Here is a 16993-nt window from a genome sequence, read left to right as displayed (position 1 = left end):
AATGTTTAGAAACTAAATTGGAAGTGAGCACCGCCTATCATTCGTAAATGAAGGGTCAAAATGAAAGGACGATTTAGGCAATATAAGATATGTTGCGAATATATAGTTTGAATCTAAATAGAAACTGTGGTAATCACCTACCATTGATTGAGTTTTCTATGTTAATTATTATCATGTTATTAGGGAATGCTACCTGGTGAAGCCCTGTGTAAGCATAAGTGTGAATTTCCCTTTTATTGAGAAAAGTGGGAGTAGAAATGTTGTTAGATCCTGAGTAAATTCAGCGCACCACGGGCGTAGTGGTGTTGATTCGAAAAAGAGTTGACACAGCTTGGGATGGACATAGAAAGGAGACGAATTTGCATCGAAAGAGTATGGATATAAAAGTAGGATCATGGGTATTGACAACATTTCACTTTGAATGAAATTGGTTAGGTTTAGTTAGAAGAGGCAAATTGAGCCTAAATATATATGTACCCGTTGGAGGTATCGAGGAAGATAGATGAAGTGTTCATGGGTTAGCATTGACATTAAAGTTGCAGTAATTCATAGTGTGTTCTGCATATTATTGTTAAAGCGATATGTTCTTGATTCAAACTAAGTCGTTGAGTAGGAGCCAATGGACTCTCATCCAAATTGTTTTGCGTGGAATGATCGACCCAGAACCTAGATTGTTATGAGTGAGTCCTTAGGAATGAGTTATATCCTTAGTGAGTGTGCTTTGAATGAATCCTCGAGTAGGAGAGTCTACTTGGGAGTTAGAGTTAGATATGCTTGACAAATATCCTCACTTGTGGGTTAAAAATTAGATTCTGAGGACAGAATCTTGTTAAGGGGGAAGGATATAACGACTCGTATATTCTTATTATTATTAATTTTATTATTTAAATGTGTAATTATTGAATAATTAAATAAACAAAATATGTGTATAAGTTCTATCAGCTGGATATTATTTTTGTTATTAATTATATGTGATCAATGGTGTTCGAGGATTATTTGTGTAATCAGTTGTTTTGCTGTGTTGTTTTATTTTTATATTTAAAAGTGATTTTATTTAAGATTTATTTCCATAAAAACTTGGATTATCCCTAAAATCATTTTTATGGCTTCTTAATTTTATTTATTATTTTTAGGAGTTTATAAAATTTAGAAATCAATATTTTATTGATTATTTATCTTTAAATGATTTTATGTTTGTATTTAATTGTAAAATCAGTATTTAATTCTAAAATTCTTCAAAAATTACGAAATTTATATTTCATTAAGTTTGGAATATTTCGGTAGTTTTAAAATTATTTTTGTAATTTACCGGGTTACTTTCAACCGCGTATTATATCGTTAAAAATTATAGTCAATGCGAAATCAGGTTGACAAAGGGGTTAGCTATTCGTGTCAAAAGCTTAAACTAGCAATAAGATACGTGTAAATTGTTTCATACACGTGTCCCATGTTTGCTTCAGTTTTTTTAGTAAAAAGGATTTGTAATTTTTTTTTTATTTTATTTTCTTAATTCCCCTCAACATAGCCCCCCCCGACTTCTCTCCCTCACCGTCGTTTCTCCTCCTGCTCCGGCGATTCTGCACCGCCCCCTTCTTTCTTCCCTTTCTTCTGTTTCTTTTTTTTCTTTTTCTCTACTACTTCACACACCTAGCCTCATCACCCTCTGTGAAAAAAAAACGGTATAGATACATATATATTCATACTTATATAATCCGAAGTTATGATTTAATTCGCTGTTGTGATGCTAGAAACTAGAGATTAGGGTGGTCTTGTGTGCGGTGTAGGAGTACAGAGGTGTCTGGGAGCTCGGCCTCGATCAACACCCGCATTTTGGGGTTGATCGGAGGTTGGTCGGCCGCCGGCGGTGAGCCCAGCGGGCCGCTGGCCGTGGTGGAGTTTTTGGTAGCAAGATTTTGCTGGAATAATTGTGTTGTGTAGTCTTAATTTGAGTACTTTGATTTATCGATGGTTTTCTTATTGTGTAATTAATTAATTTAATTATTAGGGTTATATATTCGATAAATTTATATCATGGTTTTCTTTATAGTGTTGAGTTATTTTATTTTAGTAAATAGAAATTTTTTCCAGATTTTCGCAAATCCGAGATTTATATTTATTTCGAATTTAAAGGTGTGGTTGTTGGTATATATTGATTGAGTAATCTTGGTTGGATTTTGGATTGTGATTAATTGTGGTTGTGATTGATTTGACCTCGGACGTTCGACGGGTTAGCCGATAATTAAAGGAGGTGATGCCCGATTTCCGGAAAAATTAAATTATGGAAATACGAGGCCGTACCTAATGACTATCGGAATGTCGATCGGTTATAAGTACGGTATACGAAACCTGATTATGGGTTGTGATGAAATACTTTACGAAAATTGATAACCCTAATTTCATAAAAGGATAAATATACCTATTTTCTGGAAATGAACACCGAACCGATTTTCGAGAACGTGAACCCAAATTGATACGTGTATTATAATATTGAATATGTTACGACCCGTGTTTTGTTAACGTTCGGGTAGATTGTTAGCGAGGATATGTCAAGCATAATCGAATGTCTAAGTTAAGGTGTTTCGACCTTGTAGGTTCTAGTCGGAAGGCCCAAGAGTTGGCGTTGGTCTAAAGATAGCCTAGTGGACAGTCGACGAGCTCAGTAAGGTTCCAATTGAAGGACCTGAGTGTTGAAGTTGAATCCAGGGTAATCTAGTGGTTAGACATTAAAGCCTGAGCGTCCGTGTCGGCCCAAGGTCAATCGATAATATTTGTAAAGCTCTGCAAGGCAAGTACCCCTGAACAAATCTTTTATAGTTCAGTACTATATGAATAATTGTTGATTTACATTTACGTACTGGAACAGAACAATCTAAGTTACGTATCCCCTGGGTTTCAAATTGTTTTGTTAACTTGGTTTTGGGGGAAAAGTAACTTCTGAAAATGCCTATCTCTAAAATTTTGAATAAAATGAAAATGTTTTGGAAAATGTGTCGTGTTATAATTGTTTTGACAAGAGATAGGTAAGTGATTTGGAAACTGGATAAAAATGATCAGATAATTGGATGAGTGTGCGCAGAAGGCCCGTAACGGCCTGGAAGTTAGCGTAAGAGGCGAAGTGGTTGCGCACCCTATTATAACCACCAGCCCAGTGTGACAGAAAACTAGCTAGTCTCAGAGTTCCGGAACAAGTTTCATAGGATAGCCTGATCAGCTGTCTCACCAGGGATCATCCAAAACTTTTATATCTGAGCAAGTGATTTTGAGGTTTCCGGAGAGGAACAAATTTTATAGGTCCTGTGATGGGACGAGTTTTAAAGATCCTGTGATTGGATAAGTTTTATGGTTCCCGTAAGGGAATAAATGATTTTGGGTCTCCGTAATGGGACAAATGGTTTTATAGGTCCTGCGATGGGACAGAAGATTGGAAAATGAAAGAAGCATGCTAAAAATTGAAAATTGATATTTATGCACAACACACAACTAATGATTTGGTTTTACAGAGCATGCTAGTTTTGATATCCAGTTCACACATGTTTTATTTATTTTCTAGCAAGTTATGATTTCTGTTCCTATAATTGTTTATCATAAACTGTTTTTGATTATTATTCATATAGTGGTACTGCTGAGCAATTGATTGCTCACCCTTGCAAAATGTTTTATATATATATATATTGCAGATGCCTAGGGGATTCTCCCGTGGTAGTCAGGGCAGAGTTCCAGTTCCTTTCGAGTCAGGCTCCTCTGAGGTGGTTGTGCTGGACCCAAGCGGGTCTGTTGAGTTGCTATACAAAGATAGTATTGTCAGGATTGTCTTTAGTAAGTTGGTTTTGTGACGATTGTAACCTAAGTCATACTTAAACCTTGAAAAGATCTTGGAAAAAGGGGTTGTGTTTATATAATAATGTTGAGTTGGATTATATTAAGTTGTTATTGTTGTTATTGATGATGTCAACTCCTGACCCCGTGGTTGAGGCTGTCACATTGTTCATCACTGAGAGAGAACAATAGTTCTATTATAACAGAGTTTATTTGAATATACTTGATCTTTGTTACATACTTGTGTTGAAATCGATTTTATTGTATAAACACTATATTCAACCCCCTTATATAGTGTTGTGTGACCTAACAAACACCATATGAGATGGTGAAGAAAAAGAAGCCAAATCTGAAATATTTTCATGTATTTGGATGCAAGTGTTTTGTTCTTAAGACTTATCCTGAACAGCTGTCAAAATTTGATCTAAAGCTGATGAAGGAATTTTTGTGGGATATCCACTTTCCACAAAAGCCTTCAGAGTTAAAAATTTAAGAACAAGGGTTGTCATGGAATCTATCAATGTATCTTTTGATGATAAAAAGATTACTGGACATGAAGATTTCTATGATCATGATCAGCTGAGATTTGAAATTGAAGATGTAAATTCTGATTCTGTAAATTCTGATGACCTAAATCCTGATCTTGTAAGTTCTGACAGGTTAAATTATGATGTTATTGAAACTGTGGTAACTGCTCCAAAGGAAAATGCACATGTTCAGGGGGAGCAAGCTGATGATCATACCACCACTCAAGATTCTCAAGAAGTATCAGAACCAGTCACTGGCCCTTCAAGTTCTGATTCATCAAGTTCTGATGAGCCAAATTATGACAATTCTGGAAACTCTAATTCTTCAATTCCTGAAGGATCCAACTCAAATTCTGGAATCTCAGAGAGCATAACTTCAGGGAGAGCATCATAAAATGCTGATGGAGACAGCATGGATCATGGGGGAGGATCCAGTTCTAGAGATCAACTTCCATCTGCAAGGAAGTGGACTAAATCATACACACCTGACTTAATAATTGGAGATCTTGAAGCAGATGTCAGAACTAGAACAACAACAACAAATTAATGTCTCTATCATTCCTTTCTATCTCAGACTGAACAAAAGAAAGTGGAAGAAGCTTTTCAAGATGCTGATTGAGTGCAAGCAATGCAGGAAGACTTAAATGAATTTGAAAGAAATAAAGTTTGGACCTAGTGCCAATACCAAAGAACAGGTCCATTGTGGGCATAAAATGGGTGTTCAGAAATAAAACTGACAATGATCGCATAATTTCAAGAAACAAAGTAAGGTTGGTTGCTAAAGGTTACTCTCAATAGGAGGGTATTGATTATAATGAGGCATATGCTCCAGTTGCTAGATTGGAATCCATAAGAATCTTTTTGGCTTATGCTGCTCACAAGAAGTTTAAATTCTTCCAAATGGATGTAAAGAGTGCATTTCTCAATGGAGAATTAGAGGAAGCTCCAAGAGCATGGTATGAAACTCTGGCACAAATTCTTCTGGAAAGTGGATTTACCAGAGGCATAATTGATAAAACTCTGTTCTATATCAACCGTGGCAAGGACCTACTTCTAGTCTGAATTTATGTTGATGATATCATTTTTTGTTCTACAAATGCCAAACTCTGTGAAAAGTTTTCAAAGCTAATGCAGTCAAGATATCAAATGAGTATGATGGGAGAACTTAGCTATTTTCTGGGACTTCATGTCAAGCAAACTGAGGAAGGTACTTTCATAAATCAATCCAAGTACACCAGAAATTTACTCAAGAAATTTGGAATGCAAGACAGTTCTACTGCATCAACTCCCATGGCCACTGCCACCAAGTTAGATAGAGATACTGGAGCATCAGTAGATATTACTAACTACAGAGGTATGATTGGCTCTTTAATCTATTTAACTGCAAGTACACCTGATATCATGTATGCTACCTGTCTTTGTGCAAGATTTCAGGCTGATCCTAGAGAACCTCATCTAATAGATGTGAAAAGAATTTTCAAGTATCTCAAGGGTACAGCTGATCTAAGATTGTGGTATCCTAGGGAATCAGATTTTAAGCTAATAGGTTACTTAGATGCAGATTTTGCAGGATGCAAAATAGACAGGAAAAGCACTAGTGAAAGCTGCCAATTTCTTGGAGGCAGATTGGTTTCTTGGTTTATCAAGAAACAGAAATCAGTTTCCACATCAACTGCAGAAGCAGAATATATTATCGCAGGAAGCTGTTGTGCACAGATTCTTTAGATGAAGAATCAGTTACTAGACTATGGGTTAAAATTTTCTAAAATACCTATATACTGTGATAATCAAAGTGTTATTGCTATGACAGGAAATCCAGTTCAACACTCAATGACAAAGCACATCAGCATTAGGTACCATTTCATAAGGGAACATGTGATGGAAGGTACAGTGGAATTGCATTTTGTTCCAACAGATCAACAACTAGCAGATATCTTCACAAAACCACTATGTGAAGCTACTTTTATAAGACTGGTAAATGAACTTAGAATGGTTTCAGGTTCTTTCTTAAATTTTTTTAGTTTTTGTTCTCATACATCAGACTTGATGATCAGTGTTTACAGATTTTCTTATATCAATGTAATATGTGCTTAAATTGTAACATATTAAATACTGCATATTATCTGATGTGATTCTATAAACTCTGAAAGTGTTTTGAATGTTCTGTGACCATTCAATCCAATGAGGATTATTGTGTTAGATGCTGACTTAGTAGTCTTTAACAAACTATGTATCCTATGTTTGAAATAGTTATTTATATGGAAATCAATAACACAAGCAAATTCTGATTTTGATCTCAGTCAAATTTACTTCCTGTATCTTATTACTAAGTCACAAACTAGATTATTGCTTCTTATCTGTCAAATTCTGATGTCAGTAAATCTTAAGGATGAACTACATGCTTGATAAGCCTTGCTTATCTGAAGAAAATAAAAAAATTGAAATCAGGTACTCTTTTAAGATCTAGAGTAAATATGTGAAAGGAAAGATCCAAGTGCATTGCTGGTATTAAGTTATATGCATTAGAAAAGCAAATTAAATTTTCTTGGCGACTTTCCACATTCTCTGATTACTGGAGAAATATTCTAATAACAGCATAAATTCTGATGGTAGTTGTAACTCATTTACACTGAGAAGCCATTGTCAAAAATAATTTCAAAAGATGCATAAAATAAGCACAAACAGTTAAGGTGGATTCTTGCATAACATTATTCTACAGTAGACTTCACAATTCAAGACAGATTTTAAGCATTTTTTCTTAGTTATGCCTTACTTCTAAGATATACTGAAGTTTATCAGACTTTAATCTTTATCTAGATCATTTGCACATACACACACTATCACTCCATATGAATGATGAAAATTACTGTGGTGATTAAGTTGTTTCTGATAAATAGTTAAGTATCATTTGCATAAATTCTGAGGACAAGTTCTGATTATGTTCTGATGATTAAACTCTTAAGAAACCAGTCAGTATTTGTGTGAAGAAACACAGAAACAGTCATTCACCTTTTTGAGTACAGAAGCCATGTTCTGATGACCGTTAAATTCTGATAATAGTGAAGTTTTGATGCAAATCCTGATGTTTACGTGGCATTATCTATTTACTTGACTTATTTTTGATATTTACTGTAACTGTCATATTTTCAAAAAATACTTAAGTGAGCTAAAAACATTGCTAATCTTTCGATTAATGGGAAACGTGTTTATTTTGACAACTGCATGTGCACAATTTTTACTGCACGTTTACCGTGCCCACTAATAATGTTTTGACTGATTACATGCTTCCAGGTGTCAAAAGTTCGGTTCAGCTTCAGAAATTAGCTGTTGTAATAAGTGGAGCGTATATATATGAGAGATAAAAGATTTTACAATCTTTTACCTACTTTCTTACTCTTTTCTCATCTCTCTTATTCTCTTACACTCTTACTATTTTCTGACGCTACTTTCTTATAGGTACTTTATCAAACACTTTCTACACACACATTATTTCACTTAATTTCTCACAGAAATGGCACCATAGGGCGTTATCTTTAATGGAGCCAAGTTCGTCCCCAACAACTATATGGTGGTTATTCTCAGCAAAGACGATGCTCCTTCAAAGCTTCACTTCATTCAAGATTTTCTTGCTCGCAGTGAGATTGGGTATGCTTTGACCCAACCACAAGCACTCTCAGGAACACAAATACTGGAGTTTTGGAGGTTTGGAGTCTATGATAATGGTGGAGAAGATGGGTCTTCAAGCATCATTTTCACAACCGGGGAAGATGAGCACCTGGTTACCCTGTCTACTGTTCGATAAGCTCTATATTTGCCAGAAAATTGTACTTTCAATGCTCAGATTGGGGATCCATTTCTACAGAGCATGATGGCCAATCTTGGCTATGTGAAAAGTCTGTCCAAGCTGGGACAGCTAAAGAGGCCCTGTATCAGAAGGGAGTGGAGCTTCTTTTTCGATTGCATCACCAGAGCCTTTGCCAACAAATGCTCAAATTTTGATGCTATTCCAATTCTGAGTCAGCAAATAGGGTATACACTTCTTAATCAAACTCAATTTGATTATGCTACTGCTATTTTGGGTTTTATTGGGGATAGGATGAAAGAGGAACCAAATACTGTTTATTTTGCTAGGTTCTGTCAGCTTATTTACAGATTTTGTTGTTCTGATAAGCCCCAAGTCTTTAGTGACTTGATTCAACCTTTTCAATTTCATAAAAGGGCCTTCACAGACTTGTTATCTACTGATAATAAGAAAGACATACTAAGACCTCTTCAAATTCCTCTATCTATAAAACAGTTCTTAGTAAACTCTAACCCCAACACATACACACCCAAATTTCCTGAAGTTGCACCCTCTCAACTACCACAATCCACTTCTGGTATCTCTCAGCAGATACCAGTTGTCAGCACTTTCAAATCCAAAACCAAACCAACATTTGGTACTTCTCAAAAGGTGCCACTTGTAAAATTTGCTACTGGTATCAAATCTTCAAGAGCAAAATATGTTCCTCAATCTCCACCAAGGTGAAAGAGAAGGCTAATTCTGAGAGATAAATCGGATGAGGGAGAACAGGTCCAGGTTCCTGCATCAGAACCTGTGACAATAGAAGCTGAAGAGGTAACTCCTCAAAAACAGAATGAAGCTGAGGGTTATGGGATTTTGAAAAGGAAAAGACCTTCAAGTTCTGATACAGATCATGTCACTCCTCAATCTAGAAAATCAAGGAAGGTGAGAGCAGGTGTGCATTTTGCACAAACTCAATCTGAGGATACTGAAGATGCTGAGGAAGGGGATCAGGAATCTCTGATCTCACAAGAACCTGTTGTGATTGAAGCCCTGCCAGTAGCTGAGGAAGTTCTGATAAAGGAATCTGAAATTCCTGAAGACCACAGATCAGAACCTGTACAAGAATCTGTGCCTTCTCCACCTCACTCTCCAATCAAAGCTACAGATGATGTTGAACAACAAGAGATAAGTCCTGACATAGATATTAATAATTTGAATATACCTTATGTTCTCTATCTAGAAGCTCCACCAGCAAAATAGCCAACATCTCCTGTTTCACCAATTCTACAGGCTGAGATACCATCAACTCCAATTCTTGATATAGATACTGAAGATCAGAATTTAGATGCTACAGAGTCTCCTACAGCCACACACATCTTGGTGTTATCTGAAGATGAGGAGATTGTAGCAGGTTCTGGAGAGTCAGCTCCAGTAAATACTTCATTCCCTACAGGAAAAAAGGCTTTGTTCCAGTTTGAGGAAGAGGCTCCAGTTCCATGGGAGGAAACCTTCAGAGGGGCTGAGTGGATGCACAAATGGAATGATACTAATTTTATTCCTAGCACACATATTCTGTCAGAGCATATTTTAAAAGCTGATGAGTTGCTGACAAGTTCTGACTTCAAGAACCAACTAAAAGTCACAGCTTTCAGTACTAGAACTCTACAAGGACAACACTCCATGACTCATGCAAAGGTTGATAAACTTCAAGAAACAGCTGATAAGCTGGAAATGATGCAAAAGCTAGACAAGAAGAGGTTTATCAAACCTATTCAAGAAAAAGTAGAGGCTATTGAGCTTGTTCAAGTCCAGCAGCAGGCCCAACTGGATGAGGTATTACAAAATTAGGCTGCTCAACAGACTCAGTTAAATGAGATCCAATCTTCAGTGGAACTCCTTCTTTCACTACTCCTGACAGATGATGCCAAAAGGGGGAAAAGGTAGTTAAGTCCAAATGCTCACCAATCAAGACACTGAAGAAAAAGGATGATCATGGTGATGACCAGGGAAACTCTGATAGGAGTAGAGGTCACAGTCAAGGAGAGCAATTGAGCAGGATTACTTCTCAACAGACAGGTTCTCATAAGAGATTGTCTGGTTCTACTCAAAGGAGGAATAAGGAAGGAAAGAAGCTTACAAATCAGGATGTTCCCTTGTTGATCGCAAATTCTGATGATCAAGTTCTGACAACTACTTCTGATGTAATAATTCAAGCTGGAAGCCAAGATTCACAGAAGTTTTTGCAGACTCTGAAATTCAAGGGAAAGAAAGCAACATTCTTTTACAAGGATCCTAAAATTCAAACTATTGATGAAGAACTGGCCAAGAGATTATTCCTTAAGGATAATCCAGGAGTGGATTTAGAGGAATTAAGAGAAGAAGAAGCTAAATTTGCTGTTGAGAAGAGCAAACCAAAGTCAAAAGCTTCTGATGCTAAAAAGCCACCAAGGCTAAAAGAAAAGGGGATTGTGATGAAAGAAAGATCTGCCACAGAGATTCCTAGATCAAGGACTAGATCTCAAAGTACTACTGATCCCAAAGACAAGGGAAAAAGAAAAGTTGGGGAGACAGTCAAGAAGCAGAAAATGAAGATTCCTCAAATTCTGATGGATCCTGTGTGCAAGATGGTTCAAGTCTTTGATGATGCTGCTGCAGAAGATTAAACTGTTGAAATTCTGAAAAGAAGAAAGATGACAGAAAAATCTAAGTAACCTCTGACATAGCTTAAGTTGTTCAGAGTGAAGAAGTTCAGAACTTGACAAATCCTGAAGAAATTTCAGAATAGCAAGCTATAGAAGAATCTGCAAATCCTGAACAAGTCATCAGGAAATAAACCTTTGACAGAGCTCAAGTTGATTTGGACAAGATGACAATTGCTGATAAGAAGAAACTCCTATGGAAAAATGTCAAACCATCAGATCCTAAGAAAAGTCAACTGCTATCTGATTTCTTGACTGTAGGAGTGAATACTAGAGAAGCAAGAGTCAGATCTGGGTTATGATCAAGCCAAGCTAAGAAGAAAACAGGAGTTTAAGTAACTATCAAAGATCCATTTAATTTAACTGACAAACCACTTGAGGAAGTTACACAGAACACCTTGACAAGGTTATATCTGCTCAAGTGGTAATGGATACTCATGATAAGAATAAAGTCAAGTAAAAGCTGATTCCATTTCTTAAAGATGGAAGAACATACAGTATGTCAGAATCAGATGTGCTGAAAAAATATCTTAAAGAACTTCAACTCATTCATTATCTTTTGGAGATAAAGTCTGAGGTTACCAGAAGATGGTCAAATTTCATGATGAAGACCATAAGGGATAAAGCCAGAATCTCTGGATCAAGGGTTGCAGAATTTATTCCAAAGATAGTTGAAGATGATGGAAGAGAAATTCCAATGAAGAAGAATTCTGCTAAGATAGAAGTTATTCTGAAAGAGAAATGTCTATGCTACAATGAAGACTCCTCTCATCCAAGGGTAATCAGACTTTGTGATGGATTAGAAAGAAATCACATTTCAGCACTTAGGACTGCCATCTATGTAATATTCGAGATATGACATGTAATTATTTTTGTTAATAATAAATATTATGTGATCATTATAGGAATTTTGGTAATTATCTGTGAAGTGGTATTTGTGTTTGGATATACAAATATGATATAATTTGAGTATTTTAATTTCTATATGTCCAAAATAAAATATAGATAATTGTCATATCTTCCTATTTATATTTATGATTTTATTGGATATTTATGGATTTTATAATTTCTTTTTTTCCGAGTAATTACAAACTATTTTATATAATCGGGAACCAGCCGACCTAAACCGTTTTTACATTTTTATAACCCGAAACTCTTCCGAAAACTCCTTTCTAACCAAATTGTAATATTCCGAGCATTTTCCCGTGCGGGTCCCGACGCAATATTTTCGATACAAAATTTGTTTCGGTAAATTGATAAAACCCGTATTTTCGATAAACGGGATCTTTTTATTAAACTATTATAATTATCATTTCGTAATACGTGTAACCAGGCGCTGAGACCAAGACCGCAGTACAAATTGTATAGATTTGGATAATTATCCCGAAAACCGGTACCGTTTGGTTCGGTTTTTATAAATAAACGTACTATTTTATATCTGGAATGATCCAACGGGATACTAATTTTCCGTAAATATAAATAGCCAATACAATACTTCCTTGCGTACTATTTGTTTACGGAGGGTAATCGAATCTTAACTCCGATTCTTTTGTTCTTGATCTCGAATTTGTATCTTTGAATTATGGGAGTTTTTGTTTGTTTTTGATGATTTTAATAGATTTGGAAGTTAATTTAGAATGGATTCATGCTATTTTTGTGTATGTTCGGTTATTAGAATTGATAGATCGAGGTCGGTGTTTTGGCCGGAAGTTTGAATTGATTTTCGGGATTTTTGAATCAATTTATGTGTTTATTGTTATTGATAATAGATTCTAGGTGTTCATAGCTTCAGTTTGATGTACAAACCCCTTCAATTGGTTACGTTTTGAAGAGGTTTGCGTTTTCGCCGGAAAATCGTGCCGGTTTTGTGTTTCTTTTGGTCGGCGTTTGATCTCTGAGTTGGATTTGATTGTGTTATGGTTGTGATTAGATTACAGGAAGGATAGGAAGTGATTTGGTATAAAAATCGAGGAAGAATCGCGGTGTTCGAGGGCGGTTGGGCGTCCGCCGGAAAACGGCGAAGTCGCGGGTTTCTGGATGAACCCAGATTCCGGTCGACCTTCGACCGGTTTCCGGTCATCTTCCCCAACTTGCCACCCTTTGATCCAAAACCAACCATCCCCATTGCTAAACTTATGTTTCTGCTGAATTATCATTTTTAAATAATTCAAAAATTATATTTCTAATCACTAAAATTCATTGTTTTAATTTCAAAAATTCATTTTAATTACTTATAAATTCAGAAATAAATCTGAATTATTTAATTAATTAAGGTTAGTTAATAATTAATTATTTAATTGGTCAATTAGTTTAAATATTAATTGATTAATTAATTTAATTAGTTATTAATTAATTTTAATTGATTATTTAATTGGATTTAATTATTTCTTTTGATTTAAAAATTTCGAAAAATAGCTTTAAGCTTTAAAATATTATTTTAAATTATTTTCAAGACTCGATAATTATTATAAAATTATTTTAAAGTCAGATTCGGGTATTCGAACCCTATCATTTAATTATAAAATGATTCGGAGTCTCGTTTTAATTCCGAAAAATGTTCAAAAAATCGTATTAAATACTTGGAAAATCATTTTGACCCCGAATCTTCTTTGAAAAATTATTTAAATTGAATATCTTGTGTGTTATGTGCTACATGCTATCTGATCGATGTGTTATATGCCTATGTGTTTATTGTTGGACTGTTTTAGCCATAACTTTCAAAACGTAAATCGGATTTGGGTGAAACGAAGGGTAGATAAAACCTTATGACGTCTATTTGACGATTAGAATAATGTGAGATGGATATTGATAGATATTTATGATAACTAGCAGAATAAGCGAGGCGTAGAAAAGGGAAACAGGTGATCAAAAAATGGAATTGATGCGTAGAAAATACAGCAGGTGATCAGTGAATAGAAGCAAGGCATAGAAAAGTAGATGAGTGGTTGTTGAATAAAGTCATTAGACAAGTACAAGTGAAGTTGGAATCGATTGTGATAAGGCAAGTACTTCTAAACCTTTTTCGAGATATAATGCAAATATTTCTAAACTTTCTCGTAACATATTGTTAAGTATTCAAAATAGATTTGTTTTATGTTGAAAGTACTTTGAATCCTTCAGCCTTGAACCTGAGCCACATCATTTGACCTTGTTGGTTTACCAGATACTAAACCACACAAACACGATGCTGCTCCACAAATATATATCCATCATATACCAAACACTGGAACAGAATTGTTTACACATACATAAACTTTTATACTCAACCATACCTTGTGACATCAAAGTACTAAAACCTTGTAAAAACATTATTTATCTAATATCCGATTATCCTACAGGCTGGAGGCCACTTCTTTTATATATATACTTTAACATACCCTTTTTGGTACCCATGAATTTTCACCATGCTCTTATACAAATGTTTTATTGTTATTGATTATGATCCAGTTTTATTGAATTATATTGTTTATCATATTGAACTGCTTTAGAATTGGATAGTTTACTTTATGTGGACCAGATTCGTGGTCAGACCATATCGATGGTCAAGTTAGGCCAATGTGTGCCTTGGATCCAGTAGTTAGAGCAGTGATGTGTGCTTTGCTCGGGGTTAGTGCGTGACTGATCAGCAGCCTAACCTTGGTTTTAAAAACTTAAAATGAATATCTAATTCTAATAATTGTTTAACAAGAAACTTGATTCCTCTGAATCATCTCGTTTGATCATTGATTAACCTCAGTTATTGTTAATGTGACTTGCCGAGCTAGTTAGCTCAATCTTGCGAATCTTTTTATGTATTCTACAGTTAAGAAGGATACGGTTGATAGCGAGGTTTTCCAGTTTAATGTACGAGCTAGGATTCCAGATTGAGTTGGATCGAGCTAGCAGGAGCTTACTATGGTAGTGAGATAGTAAGATTGTAAGAATAATTTCATTATCAGTTGTAAGTTAAATTAGTTGGGATTTGGTACGTTGTAATAAAAGTTAAGGTTGTGGCTTGTTTTCATACTTTCACCTGTCGCGATCCATGGTTGTGTAAAGCAGGGTCATTGCAAATAATATTTTTTATACATGTTTATATTTTGTGTATGTGTTGCGGACCCCAAACTTCTGACCTGGGTTTGAAGGGCGCCACAATCTACCAGATTGGAAGTCAAGATGAAGAACTGCAGCAAGTCAAGGCTAAATTAGCTCAAGTCCTGAGAAATGCAGAAGAGAAGCTGATATCAAACTTTGTCAAGAATCATTTTGGATTCAGATTGATTCAGTAAGATTGGTAAAAGCTGCAAGGACTGTAAGTTGTAGTTAGTTGTCTAAATAAACTCTCATTACATTTGTACTTAAATGTTTTTGACATCATCAGGTTTATAACTTGTACATTTTTCATAATATACAAGTTGGGGGAGATTGTTAGATATGTTTGATGATGTCATGACTAATCTGATGTGTTTAGTTTCGGAACTTAATATCAGGACTTATCAGGACTTAGCTGGGAATCAGGATTTACTGAAGACGGGAAGATATCGGAACTTAAGGTGTCAGAAATTATAATATCAGAACTTAAGGAAGGATATGCTTCAGAAGTAAAGTGCGGCTGATTTTTAGGAGAGGGTCTGGACTAAACAAAGGAAGATATGCTTTAGGAGTTGGACGACCAGAAGACTTATAAAAAAATAATATCTGATTGATATATTTTAGGAAAAGATATATTTCATATCAATTAGAAGATATCTTGTAACTGTGTACTATATAAACACAACTTAGGGTTTACACTATATGTGTTATCATTCACGAGAATATTATTTATTGTAACCCTAGCAGCTCTTAGTGATATCATACATCACTGAGAGAGTAGATTAAACCTACTATAATAGAGTTTGATATATTGAATAAACTTGTTTTTGTTACATACTTGTGTTTATAATCGAATTGATTGTAGATACTATATTCAACCCCCTTCTGTAGTATCATTGAGTCCTAACAAGAATAATTCAATTAATAATAATATTAATTGAATATTTAATACCTCTATATATTTTTAAAAACCCAAAATATTTTTTAAATCATTATTTGGCTTAATTATAAATAATTACATTTATTTCACTATTTATAGATTAAATTAATTGACTAAATGAATTAATCAATTAATTAAATCCGTAAATAATCAATTAGAATAAATTTTAAATAATTAAATCAAATTTGGATTTCGACAATAAAAAAGGGAAATATTTTTTTGGAATTAAAATAATTCAATTAATTATTTAAAATAATTAACTGAATTAAATTTTGAATTAAAATGAATTTTGGAAATAAAATCTAAATTTTGCATTAATTTTTTAAAAACAAAATCATAGAAACATTTTTCTGAAATAACTTTGAAGTCAGGAAGATCAAATGGCGGTTGACCAGTCAACCTCGCCGGAAGGTTGAAGAACAGTCGCGGAATCTGGAAAAGTCCAGAAACCAGTCGACGCCTGGCCACTTCCGGCTACCCCCGATATGGACCAAAACCGAACCATTTTGGCTGGTTTTTATATCAGTTCTATTTCAAATCGATCCGCCAACACTGAAAAACCAACAGCAAGAGCAATCAAGCATGCGTTCATCAATTCCGATGAGAATCAAGCAAATCCGGTGAAAACCCCGGCAAACCTTGAATTACCAGAATCTTTGACCAAACTTGTAGTTTAATATTTTAAATCAAAGCTAATTACCTCTATAATAAGTTCATATCATTTAAATTAACAGTCATATCATGTATAACCAAGAATTCAAAAAAAATCAAGAACTCGGGTTATACTCTTTCATAATGAAATAATCAGTTTTTATATATGAATCGATTCCCCTGAACATGGAAAAGATATTCAAACCATCAGAATCGTTCAAAAACCCTTAAAAATAAAATCCCCAATTCTTGAATATAAACCCTAAAATTGAATTTAAAAATTTACCAACCTGAGGTATAATTGGATGCTATAATCTAATAGACATCTTCATCCGCTTCTATTTGGTTACAAATACGACCCTCTTTGCTTTCCAGATCACCTCAAAATCATGATTTGATCTTATGAACTATTCTTGAAACCTTAACCCTAATTTCAGAGAAATTCTGAATTTATTTAATATTTTTCTAATTTTTATATAGTTAAATAAAAAACAATATATTA

The 16993-nt window shown here is 34.7% G+C and overlaps 1 long non-coding RNA gene across 2 annotated transcripts; it reads left to right on the top strand.

The window, feature by feature from the left end:
* Positions 1–1520: 1520 nt before the first annotated feature.
* Positions 1521–6260, top strand: LOC141713036 (uncharacterized). 2 transcript variants are annotated; one of them, XR_012571792.1, is made up of 3 exons: positions 1521–1679; positions 2592–2785; positions 3678–6260. It is a non-coding gene; the product is annotated as an uncharacterized LOC141713036 (long non-coding RNA). The 2 variants fall into 2 exon arrangements; XR_012571791.1 differs by having other exon boundaries at positions 1521–1902.
* Positions 6261–16993: the final 10733 nt, after the last annotated feature.

This window comes from Apium graveolens, chromosome 3 (genome assembly GCF_009905375.1).
Source record: "Apium graveolens cultivar Ventura chromosome 3, ASM990537v1, whole genome shotgun sequence".
Lineage (NCBI taxonomy): Eukaryota > Viridiplantae > Streptophyta > Magnoliopsida > Apiales > Apiaceae > Apium > Apium graveolens.
Note: the sequence above shows the minus strand (reverse complement) of the source record. Positions and strands in the feature narration are given on the sequence as shown.